Source organism: Pleurodeles waltl, chromosome 1_1, assembly GCF_031143425.1.
Source record: "Pleurodeles waltl isolate 20211129_DDA chromosome 1_1, aPleWal1.hap1.20221129, whole genome shotgun sequence".
Classification (NCBI taxonomy): domain Eukaryota; kingdom Metazoa; phylum Chordata; class Amphibia; order Caudata; family Salamandridae; genus Pleurodeles; species Pleurodeles waltl.
Window position 1 is genome coordinate 24,786,011 of NC_090436.1, and position 12,653 is coordinate 24,798,663.

General features: G+C 51.9%; 1 protein-coding gene across 4 annotated transcripts in view; it reads right to left on the reverse strand.

Annotated features, from left to right (window-relative positions):
• The window catches only part of LOC138257057 (E3 ubiquitin-protein ligase TRIM39-like), a 277,109-nt gene that overhangs the window by 58,502 nt on the left and 205,954 nt on the right, over window positions 1-12,653 (reverse strand). For 3 of the 4 annotated variants that reach the window (XR_011198354.1, XR_011198369.1, XR_011198348.1), the window contains exon 1: window positions 12,041-12,065. The exons of the other annotated variant lie outside the window; for it this stretch is intronic. The gene's annotated coding sequence lies outside the window, so the exon portion shown is untranslated. Of the gene's footprint in view, window positions 1-12,040; window positions 12,066-12,653 lie in introns of those variants that run through there. 4 annotated transcript variants of the gene reach the window in all.

Here is a 12,653-nt window from a genome sequence, read left to right on the forward strand (position 1 = left end):
AGGGGAGAAGGGAGATTGGCCGGAAGTTTTTGAGGTCGTTGAGGTCGGCCTTAGGTTTCTTGAGGAGGGCTTGGATATCGGCGTGCTTCCAGCTGACCGGAAAGGTTGCGGTGTCGAAGGATAGGTTGATGATCTTACGAAGTTGGGGGGCGATGGTGGAGTCGGCTTTGTTGTAGACGTGGTGTGGGCAGGGGTATGAGGGGGATCCTGAGTGGATGGAGTTCATTGTCTTTCGGCGTCATCTACGTGGGTCCAGGTGGTGAGGCGGTCGGCGTGGGAGTAGTTGTTGGGGGTGGGGTCTGGCGGAGGTGTGGTGTTGAGGCTGTCGTGGATGGCGGCGATTTTCTGGTAGAAAAAGGTGGAGAGTGCGTCGCAGAGTTTCTGGGATGGTGGGACGTCGTTGGCGTTGGGTTTGGAGAGCTCCTTCACGATGCAGAAGAGTTCCTTGCTGTTGTGTGCGTTGTTGTTCCGGCGTTCTGTGAAGTGGGAGCGTTTGGCGAGTCGGATAAGTTGGTGGTGCTTGCGGGTGGCTTCCTTGTGGGTTGCGAGGCTGTCGGGTGTGCGCCCGAGAAGCCATTTTTTCTTGAGTTTCTGGCAGGTGCGTTTGGAGATGATCAGTTAGTCTGTGAACCAGGCTGCTTTTTTCTTTTCTTGGTTGACAGTGGGCCTCTTGAGTGGTGCGAGGGTGTTAGCGCAGTTGAGGATCCACTGTTGGAGGTTGATGGCGGCGGAGTCCAGGTCGGTGGGGTCGGACGGTGGGTTTTTGGCGAGGGTGCTGATTAGTTGGTCTTCGGTGACTTTTCACCAGCGGCGGTGTGCCGGTAGTGGGGTGCGGTGGTGTTCGGTGTTTTTCTTGAATGTGAAGTGGACGCAGTGGTGGTCGGTCCAGTGGAGTTCGGAGGTGTGGCTGAATGAGATGTGGTTGCTTGCAGTGAAGAGTGGGTCTAGGGTGTGACCGGCGATGTGGGTGGGTGTGTTGACCAGTTGTCTTAGTCCGAGGTTGGAGAGGTTGGTGGTCAGTGATGCGGTGTTGGCGTCGTCGTCGTTCTCCAGGTGGAAGCTGAGATCTCCCAGGAGGATGTAGTCCGTTGAGGCGAGGGAGTAGGTGCTTGCGAGGTCGGAAATGGTGTCACTGAAGGGGGCTCTTGGTCCTGGAGGTCGGTACCAGGGACTTATCTGTGTGCGAGGGGTGTCCCAATTTGGGGAAATAATGGTACATTTTAACTGAAAGAACACTGGTGGTGGGGCCTGATTAGCAGGATCTCAACACACTTCAGTACTCAGTAGAGTCAGCATCAATAGCAGGAAAAAAGTGTTTGGGGTAGGTGGGGGTTGTGGACTGCAAAAAGGAGGCATTTTCAAACAGAGGGTGTGTAAGCTTGTTGAGGAGACAGCGTTAATTTGTTGTGTTATTGATAGAGAAGCCAAGGGTAAAGGCCAGGTTACGCAATTGATTAATGTGGGTGGGGGCATTAACATGAGTGGGGGGGCCACCAGGAGTCGTTCCAGGCAGAATGGGGTGTAGGCAATCACAAGCATTTCTTGTCTGAGCTGAGCTTGAGGCAGCTGACGTCCATCCAAGGGCAGACTGCTCTGCTCCCATTGGGAAAATGCATCTTGGCTTGAGCAGAGTCGTCCGACATGGAGAGGATCAGTTGGGTGTCATTGTCGTAGGAGACTATCTTTACCTTGTGTTTGATGATCTTAGCGAGCGAGCCATGAAGAGGTTAAAAAGCTTCTGGCAGTGTGTGGATCCTTGGGCTACTCTGCAGCAAGTGTCTAAGTTCTGATGTGAATGGTGGTAGTCTGACCCTCTGTGTTCTTCTGGTGAGGAAGGACCAGATCCAGCTCAGGGCTTTGTCTCAGATGCCAGCGTTGAGCAGCCTGTCACAGAGGCTGAAGTGGGAGACTGTCTAGAATGCAGTAGAGAGGTCTAAAAGGTTGAGTGCGGCAGTGCCTACGCTGTGCAGTATGATGCGTATGTTGTTGGTGGTGGCCAAAAGTACAGTTTCGGTGCTGTGATTGCTTCCAGATCGGAAATGGGAAAGTTCTAGAATACGGTGTCTCTCGAGGAACTCTACGAGTTCCTAGTTGATGGCTTTTTCCGTTACCTTGGCTGGGAAAGTGAGCAGAGACATGGGTCAGTAATTCTTCAGCTCCCTAGGGTCGACTTTGGGTTTCTTGAGTAGCGGGCGGATTTCTGCGTGTTTACAGCCTGAGGGGAATGTGGCAGTCTTAAACGATAGGTTGATGGTTCAGCAAAGCTCTGGTGAAATGATGGGAATGACAAGCTTGAGGATGTGATGAGGGCATGGATCTGAGGGTGCTCCCAAGTGGATGGAGTTCATTATTCTTTGGGTGTCCTCTACAGTAATGGTGGTTCAGCAGTTCATATCTGGTGGGGGAGCAAGGTCCATGGTGCTGAGCGGTGAAGGCGGGCTCTGTATGCTGAAGCCTTTGTAGATGTCCCAGATCTTACAGTGAAAGAAGGTGGGGAAGATCGTTGCGGAGGGAGGGATGGATGAGGTTTCTGCCCTGCGGTTCGTGAACTCTTTGACAAGGATGAAGAGCTCTTTGATATTGCGAGTGCTGGTGTTGAGGCATGCTTGAAATGCAGTTTTTTGGGTGGCTCGTATGTTCTGGTGGTACGTTGTATTTTTGCAGGCGGTGCGGTTTGGTGGATTTGCGGAGGCTCCATTTGCATTACAATCGTCTGAGGCGTGCTTGGATTGATGTAGGTCTTGCGTAAACCACTTGGGAGTTTTGCTATGTAGATTCCATGCCAATTTCCTTAGGGGGGCTACATTGGCTGCACATTCAGAGTCAGCGCTTTAGTTTGCCTGCGGATTCATTGGAGTGGTTGACAGCGTTTGGTGATCTGTGCTTCCGTGACTATACCCCAATGTTTGCCAGGGGGTTAGGGAATGTGGTGGCGTGCAGTGTTTGAGTAGGTTAAGTAGATGCACTTGGTCAAGCCAACAGTGTTTGGAGGTGTGGATGAAGGTGAGGTTGTCCCCTGCTGAGAGAATGGCGTAGAGGATGTGAAGGGGTTTGTGGGTAGGGACGATGACTAGTTGTTTGACGCCGAGAATTGTAGGGTCGTACAGGATGTTTGATGTATTGGGGGTCATTGAGGGTATCAAGCTGTAAATTGAGATCACAGAGTGGGATGTAACAGGAGGAAGTGAGTGCTTGGAGAGGCAATGAGGTTGACAATGTCTTGTAAAGACTGGGGTTGAGGTGCAGGTGGCCTGTAGATGAGGGTGCCACGTAGGAAGGTGTTTCGGTTGGTCAGGATGTGGAAATGTAGATGCTCATGCGTTGACAGAATGTGACTAGATGATGAAAGGCGGAGGTTGTTCTAGTAGATTATGGCAATGACACCTCCAGGAAGGTTGGCTCTGTCCTTGTGTATGATTTTGTAGTTGTGCGTAATGGCCGTGGCAATGTCCGTGGTAGCTGCAGGGGTGATCCAACTCATAGCGAGATGGTGACGTCCAGAGCTGTTGAGTCGAGGTCTCAGACTTGTAGTGCATGCTTGACGAGGGAGCATGTGTTAAGAAGCAGTGAGGAATCATGAGGTGGTACTTGGGAGTATGCTGGAGTAGGCGCAGCAAGAAAATGATCCATGTTTGTACATGTGGTCAGCTTGGTGGCATGCTGATGATCTTATGGGGTTCAGGGCACGTAGAGTGCTTGCGTTAAACTAGCAGAAGGGGTGAGAACCAGGGTCCCTGGTGCTGGGTGGCGTCCATGCACAAACAGGCTTCCCTGTGGCGCACTAGCGTGGCGGCCGTCGTTAAGGAAGAGAGGTATGGAGGCGGTGGTCCAGCGATAAGGAGGTGGGAGAAGCGCTTTGCATGGGGTGGGTGGGGATGCTGGGACACCAGCATTGCGGGGTAAACACAAGAGGGAAAAATCGAGAAAAGGACAGAAAAGCAGCAAGTGAAAGGGAAAAAAAAGGTCCAATTATTATGCCCAGTGGTGCCTCTGAAATGGGGGAGACTTAAAAAAGAGGCCTTTGAAGAAAGTGCAAATAGGACAGGAAGTGCAGTGACTAGTTGCAGACTCGCTAAGGGGGATTATGCATCCATGTATGGGAAGAATAGCCAGCCCATTTAGATGTGCCAGCTGCACCATTTCATCCTGCCCAGGGTGGGCCATCAGGATATTTATGATCCAGTCACACCTGAGCTCCCTTGGCGTGTGCCTGTCTGGAGGGAATGCACAAGAGATGATGCGTCACCCACCCAAACATGTAGACATGCCAGTAGGCAGTAAATATTTAAGAAAATAAAACGGCAAATTTATTAATGTGACATTTTCAGCCACACAAATTAATGGTAGACTTCACCATAAGTTGTGATTTTGAATTGCGAGTCCATAGACACCAAAGTCCAAATTTTGTTTTTTTCAATTCGAAATTAGACAGGCTGCTTCAAGGTAACCCTGATGTTAGCTTAAGTGAAAGTTAGGCCTTGCGGTGGTGAAAGACAAGTGTAATAGTTTTTGAATTACCACAACAGGTTAAAATTAAAAATACACGTCCAACTTGCCCCTGCCCTTTGATCTGTCCCAGGCCCACTAAAGGGGTTACATATGTTTTAAAAATAAAGGTTTGAACCTGGAAAGATTTAACTTGACAGATCAAAATGGAAGTTTAGAACTGCACACACAGACTCTGGAATGACAAGCAAGTTATGTTGACCTACTACTTGGGATGCGCAATCATTACTGTGGGCGCACTAGTAGCCTTTAATTTACAAATCCAGGGCATAGGTAAGTACAATTTATTAGGGACTCATAAGTAAATGAAATATGCCAACTGTGTTAAGCATACATCACCATATTTTAAGGCAAGAGCGCATGCACTTCAGCACTGGTTAGTAGTGGTAAAGTGCTCAGAGGCCCAACAACAAGAAAAAGTCTGAGAAAGAGTAGGAAGGCCAACGTTTGGGGGTGAACCTTAAGAGAAGGACATTTGACAATAAGCAAAACGCAAAATACATACAGATATTGTATTTGATTCTCATTTTTGAACCACTGTAACAATATGTCCTGCCGAAAAAATATAAACTGAGCAGATAGGATAGATGCTCGTACAAAATACCAGTAGACTGGACTAACCAATTAACTGAAAGAAGAAATTGACTGCCCATACACAATTAAGTTCAGCTGCTAACTGTAAATCAACTATATTAACAGGGGAGCTATACTATATGTGAGTTATACTAAGTATGATGATGTACCTCAACTAACCAGTACCTCACCTACTTATCTCAAATGTCCGTAATACAAATGAAGGTCACTCTTCTTTCCATGAAAGAAACAGTAATGGGGCAGATGTCAGACAATACAAGATTGTATAGATCCTCTGAAAAATGGCCATTTAATTTTGGAATCTTTGAGAAACACTGCACTGGTCACCACCATACTCTACACCACTCTACTCTGTACTAATACATTCTGCACCAATACACTCTATTCCACTGTATTCTATGACACTGCTCTGTCCCATGCCACTGTACTCTACGCCAGTGCACTCTAAACAACTGCACTGTATGCCGCTGCCCTTTACTCTGCACCACTGTACTCTGTGCCACTCCACTGACACTACAAAACTGCACTCTATCAATCAATTAATCAATCATTAGATTTATAAAGTGCGCTATGTACCCGTTAGGGTTTCGAGGCACGGGGGGCAGCTGCTATCGTTCGAAGAGCCATGTCTTGAGGAGTCTCCTGAAGGTGAGGAGGTCCTGGGTCTGGCGTAGTGAGGTCGGGAGTGAGTTCCAGGTCTTGGCGGCGAGGTAGGAGAAGGATCTGCCGCCAGAGGTTTTGCGCTGGATTCGGGGGACGATGGCGAGGGCAAGGTTGGCGTGAGGGAACATAGACGTTGAGTCTGGTGTTCAGGTAGGTGGGTCCAGTGTCGTGTAGTGCCTTAGTGTGCGTGGGTGAGGAGTTTAAAGGTGATCCTCTTGTCCACAGGGAGCCAGAGGAGGTCCTTCAGGTGGTGGGAGATGTGACATCGGCGGGGTATGTCGAGGATCGGGCAGGCGAATGCGTTCTGGATGCGTTGGAGTCATTGGATGTCTTTAGTTGGGATGCCTGTGTAGAGTGCGTTGCCGTAGTCGAGTCTGCTACTGACGAGGGCTTGGGTCACCGTCTTTCTGGTTTCTGTTGGAATCCACTTGAAGATTCTGCGGAGCATGCGGAGGGTGTTGAAACAGGAGGAGGAGACTGCGTTGACCTGTTTGGACATGGTGAGAGAGGAGTCGAGGATGAAGCCGAGGTTTTGTGCGTGGCTGGCTGGGGTGGGTGGGGGGCCCAGGGCGGTGGGCCACCAAGAGTCGTTCCAGGCCGAGGGAGAGCGACAGAGGATGAGGACTTCCGTCTTGTCGGAGTTTAGTTTCAGGCGGCTGTTGCTCATCCACTCGGCGATGGATTTCAGTCCCTCGTGGAGGTTGGCTTTGGCAATGTGAGGATCTTTGGTCAGGGAGAGGACGAGCTAGGTGTCGTCGGCGTAGGAGAGGATGCTGAGGTTGTGCTGACAGGCCAGTTGTGCGAGGGGGGCCATGTAGACATTGAACAGCGTTGGGCTTAGCGAGGAGCCTTGGGGGACGCCGCAGATGAGGTTGGTGGCTTCGGAGCAGAAGGGTGAGAGTCGGACTCTCTGTGTTCTGCCGGAGAGAAACGAGGAGATCCAGTTGAGGGCTTTGTCTTGGATACCGGCTTCGTGGAGGCGATTTAGTAGGGTGCGGTGGCATACCGTGTCGAAGGCAGTGGAGAGGTCTAGGAGGATGAGGGCTGAAGTTTCGCCGTTGTCCATTTGTTGTCTGATGTCATCTGTGGCGGCGAGAAGTGCAGTCTCTGTGCTGTGGTTGCGTCTGAAGCCGGATTGGGAGGGGTCTAGGATGGAGTTGTCTTTGAGGTAGTGGGTGAGCTGGGCGTTGACGATCTTCTCGATGACCTTCGCTGGAAAGGGGAGGAGGGAGATCGGGCGGAAGTTTTTGAGATCGTTGGAGGTCAGCCTTAGGTTTCTTGAGGAGGGGTTGGATTTCTGCGTGCTTCCAGCTGTCCGGGGAGGTAGCGGTGTTGAAGGAAAGGTTGATGATCTTGCGGAGTTGGGGGGTGATGGCGACGTCGGCTTTGTTGAAGACGTGATGTGGGCAGGGGTCAGAGGGAGATCCTGAGCGGATGGAGTTCATGGTCTTTAGGGTTTTGGCGACGTCTACGTGGGTCCAGGTGGTGAGGCGGTCGGCGTGGGAGGAGTTGTTGGGAGTGGGGGTGAGGGGGAGGTGAGGTGAGGTGTTGAAGCTATTGTGGATGGCTGCGATTTTCTGGTAGAAGAAGGTGGAGCTATCGTCGCAGAGTTTCTGGGATGGTGGGACGTCGTTGACGTTGGGGTTGGAGAGCTCCTTCACGATGCAGAAAAGTTCCTTGCAGTCGTGTGCGTTGTTGTTAAGGCGTTCTGTGAAGTGGGAGCGTTTGGCGAGTCGGATCAGTTGGTGGTGTTCGCGGTTGGCTTCCTTGAGGGCTGCAAGGCTGTCGGGTGTGCGCTCGAGGATCCATTTTTTCTTGAGTTTCTGGCAGTTGCGTTTGGAGGTGATCAGTTCGTCTGTGAACCAGGCTGTTTTTTTCTTTTCTTGGTTGACGGTGGGTCTCTTGAGTGGTGCTAGGATGTTGGCGCACTTGAGGATCCATTGTTGGAGGTTGATGGCGGCGGAGTCCGGGTCGGGTGGTGGGTTTTTGGCTAGGGTGCTGGTTAGTTGTTCTTCTATGGTGACTTTTCCCCAGCGCGGTGAGGCGGTAGTGGGGTGCGGTGGTGTTCGGTGTTTTTCTTGAAGGTGAAATGGACGCAGTGGTGGTCGGTCCAGTGGAGTTCGGAGGTGTGGCTGAAAGAGATGTGGCTGCTTGCAGAGAAGAGTGGGTCAAGGGTGTGACCGGCGATGTGGGTGGGTGTGTTGACCAGTTGTCTGAGTCCGAGGTTGGAGAGGTTGTTGGTCAGAGATGCGGTGTTGGTGTCATTGTTGTTCTCCAGGTGGAAATTGAGGTCTCCCAGGAGGATGTAGTCTGTTGAGGCGAGGGCGTGGGTGCTTACGAGGTCGGAGATGGTGTCGCTGAAGGGGGCTCTTGGTCCTGGAGGACGGTATATGAAGGTTCCTCTGAGGGTAGTGTTGGGGTCCGTGTGGATCTGGAAATTAAGGTGTTTGGCTGTCTTGAGGGTGGGTGTGGGTGTGGATCTTGAGGGTGTATTTGTGGGCGATGGCTATCCCTCTACCGATTCCGTTGGTGCGGTCTCTTCTGGTGCTCTTGTAACCGTCAGGGATGGCGATGGCGATGTCTGGGGCCGAGGAGTCGTTCCACCAGGTTTCGGTTAGGAAGGCTACGTCTGGGGCAGTGGTGTCGAGCAGGTCCCAGAGCTGGATGGCGTGCTTTCGTGCGGAGCGTGTGTTGAGGAGGATGCAGTTCAGGTGGTTGGTGTTGGTTGTTGTAGGCTTCGTTGTTCTGTTGCAGGTGAACTTGCAGGTGCGGCAGGAGAAGGGTCCTTTGGTGTGCTTCGGGGTGGCCTGGAAGCAGGCTGTGGATGGGCCAGGGTTGAGGGCGAGGAGTTCGCTGGGCGAGTAGCAAAGGCTGGGGATGCGGGGGCGTGAGGACCGGGGGGGGGGGGCAGGGGGGGTGGCGCTGGGCGCAATCCAGGCGCGGACACGCAGCGCCAGCCATTAAGAAGGGAGGGGGGAGGGAGGAGCAGCTGGGGGGCAGGAGGAAATGGCGAATGGGGGCGGGGCTGCAGGGAGGCAGCGGCAAGGGTAGAGCGGCACGGGGGAGCGCCCAAGGGGCGAAAAAACCAGGGGAAAAAGCAAGGCACAAACAGTAAGGATAAGTTCAAAAACAGTCACAAAATACAATTCTGGCACAAATTACAATCGGGGTACAGCAATCAGAAGGGGCACAACGGGGGCAGAAGCGCAAGGAGGCAAGGCGCTGAAAAAGGAAAAAAACACTTACAGAACGGCGAAAAGTGGCACACAGGTCAAGTGAAGCTTAAACAGAGCCCACTAGACACCAGGGATGAGACGCAGGAGGATGCCTACGGGTGGAGGAGGGCCTCGAACACACTAGCAGCAGCGTGGGCGGGGGTCAGGGGCACGAGACAGTAGGGTGGTGCTGCGGACGTGGGGGGCGAGCTCTAGACCTAAAGCAGGTCAGAGGTCGCTCACTCGCGACGCGCAGCGCCAGCCATTAAGAAGGGAGGGGGAGGGAGGAGCAGCTGGGAGGCGGGAGGGAGCGGCGAATGGGGGCGGGCCGCAGGGAGGCAGCGGCAAGGGTAGATCGGCAAGGGGGAGCGCCCAAGGGGCGAAAAAACGAGGGAAAAAAGCAAGGCACAAACAGTAAGGAAAAGTTCAAACACAGTCACAAAAAACAATTCTGGCACAAATTACAATCGGGGTACAGCAATCAGAAGGGGCACAACGGGGGCAGAAGCGCAAGGAGGCAAGGCGTTGAAAAAAAGGAAAAAACAAACACTTACAGGACGGCGAAAAGCGGCACACGGGTCAAGTGAAGCTTAAACAGAGTCCACTAGACACCAGGGATGAGGCGCAGGAGGATGCCTGCGGGTGGAGGAGGGCCTCGAACACGCTAGCAGCAGCGTGGGCGAGGGTCAGGGGCACAAGACAGCAGGGTGGTGCTGCGGACGTGGGGGGGCGAGCTCTAGACCTAAAGCAGGTCAGAGGTCGCTCACTCGCGACGCGCAGCGCCAGCCATTAAGAAGGGAGGAGCAGCTTAGCGGCGAATGGGGGCGCAAGGGGGGCGGGGCTGCAGGGAGGCAGCGGCAAGGGTTGATCGGCAAGGAGGAGCGCCGAAGGGGCAAAAAAAACAGGGAAAAAAGCAAGGCACAAACAGTAAGGAAAAGTTCAAAAACAGTCACAAAATACAATTCTGGCACAAATTACAATCAGGGTACAGCAATCAGAAGGGGCACATCGGGGGCAGAAGCGCAAGGAGGCAAGGCGCTGAAACAAAAGGAAAAAACACTTACAGGACGGCGAAAAGCGGCACACGGGTCAAGTGAAGCTTAAACAGAGCCCACTAGACACCAGGGATGAGGCGCAGGAGGATGCCTGCGGGTGGAGGAGGGCCTCGGACACGCTAGCAGCAGCATGGGCGAGAGTCAGGGGCACGAGACAGCAGGGTGGTGCTGCGGACGTGGGGGGCGAGCTCTAGACCTAAAGCAGGTCAGAGGTCGCTCACTCGCAATGCGCAGCGCCAGCCATTAAGAAGGGAGGAGTAGCTGGGGGGGCGGGAGGGAGCGGCGAATGGGGGCGCGAGGGGGGCGGAGCTGCAGGGAGGCAGCGGCAAGGGTAGATCGGCAAGGGGGAGCGCCCAAGGGGCAAAAAAAACAGGGAAAAAAGCAAGGCACAAACAGTAAGGAAAAGTTCAAAAACAGTCACAAAATACAATTCTGGCACAAATTACAATCAGGGTACAGCAATCAGAAGGGGCACATCGGGGGCAGAAGCTCAAGGAGGCAAGGCGCTGAAACAAAAGGAAAAAACACTTACAGTTCGGCGAAAAGCGGCACACGGGTCAAGTGAAGCTTAAACAGAGCCCACTAGACACTAGGGATGAGGCGCAGGAGGATGCCTGCGGGTGGAGGAGGGCCTCGAACACGCTAGCAGCAGCGTGGACGGGGGTCAGGGGCACGAGACAGCAGGGTGGTGCTGCGGACGTGGGGTCGAGCTCTAGACCTAAAGCAGGTCAGAGGTCTACACCACACTATTCTTTACTACTGCACTCTATGCCACTACACTGCATCACTGCACCCTATGCCACTGCACTCTAGGCACTATACTCTGCACTGCACCACTCTACACCACTGCACTCTGCAACGAGTCTACTCTGCACTCTATGACACTGCACCACTCTGCATTACTGCACTCTCTGCCACGCTATTGTATGCCACTCTATGCTACTCTACCACATGCCACTGCACTCTAAACTACACTGTACACCACTACCTTCTACTCTGCAACACTGCACTCTCCGCCACTGTACAGCAATTTACTCTGTACTACTGCATTCTACGCTACTGCAATCTATGCCACTCTACATCAATCCACTCTACGCAACTGCACTGTACAGCACTATAATCAACTCTGCACTGCACCACTCAACACTACGCCACTGCACTCTCTGCCAAACAAGTCTACTCTGCACTCTATGCCACTGCACCACTCTAGACTACTGCACTCTGCCACTCTATTGTATGCCACTCTAATCCACTCTACTTTGTCCCATGCCACTGCACTCTACACAACTGCACAGTACCCCACTGCACTGTACTCTAAATGAACTTCACGCCACTATGCCACTAACTTATAGCCATGCTAAACAGCAGCCACTCTGGTCAAAACACATTGGCAAAGCCAATAACTCTTGCGTAGACAAGACCTACTGGCTGTGCCAATGCCTGTTAGTACTATGAGGTAGGATGTCCCTGAAAGAACTGTGAATGTGTAAGTCCTTGTTTTAAACATGCAACTGATGCCTCGTCGGGGTTAGTAAACGTTATATAAATACAATTACATCATAATATAGGCTGCTACAAAATGTGCAAATACATTCCAGTTAAATTTTAAAAAAAGTGTTTTTCAAATACAGATTTGATTAATATATAGTTTATACCTAATACTAACATTATTTATAACAGTCTAATAAAACCACACACTCCACAGCTCACCTTGGAACACCATTACAGTATCTCTCTGAAAGAAAATATCTTTGCTATTAAAAAACTTCAAGTGACTCCTTTGGTTAAAGTCAATGCAGGTTTTCAATCCCCTTTATGTTTACAGATTTACCAGTTGCCCACGTTTGAAATGCGTGGGGCGTCCCGAGCTGCTTCTATCGGCCCAATGAGGTGCCGTGACGCAGCTCGGGAACAGGTAACTAGAAGGGCAGTGACACAAAAGAAAGTTAGTGAAAGAGGAAAGCCGAGATTATATATATATAATATATAATCGGCACGAGTACTGACCTTAAAGAAGGGGTAGCGCCGCTCAGACGAGTTTGTAACGCGGTACTGCTGCTCCGACCGCAATCCGTCGTGGCCCTGGCGATGCGACCGTTAAAATGAAAAACGCGCATGCGCATGCGCGTCGTCCGCGATAAAAATTCAAAGCGCGCATGCGCTTCCGAAGTGCCCGTTGAGGGGAGCAGTTTAAGACGGTGTTCTATCTTTAGCCGCACCCCGTCCGAATCGGGTCGGCTGTGTTATGTGCGCATGCGCACAACTGTGCGCATGCGCACCGGCGAATTTGTCAATTTCGCCGTCTGGAACTTCTCCCCTCCACGGGCACTTCTGGAGCGCATGCGCGCTTTGAATTTTTAGTGTGAATTTTAATTGAGGATGACGCGCATGCGCGTTTTTCATTTTAATGGTCGGCATTGCCAGGGGCACAACGGATTGCGGTTGGAGCAACAGTACCGCGTTCGGCGCTACCCCTTCTCTAAGGTCAGTACTCGTGCCGATTATATATTCTATATATATAATCTCGGCTTTCCTCTTTTACTACATAATCTCGGCTTTCCTCTTTTACTGAGTTTCTTTTGTGTCACTGCCCTTCTACTAGTTACCTGTTCCCGAGCTG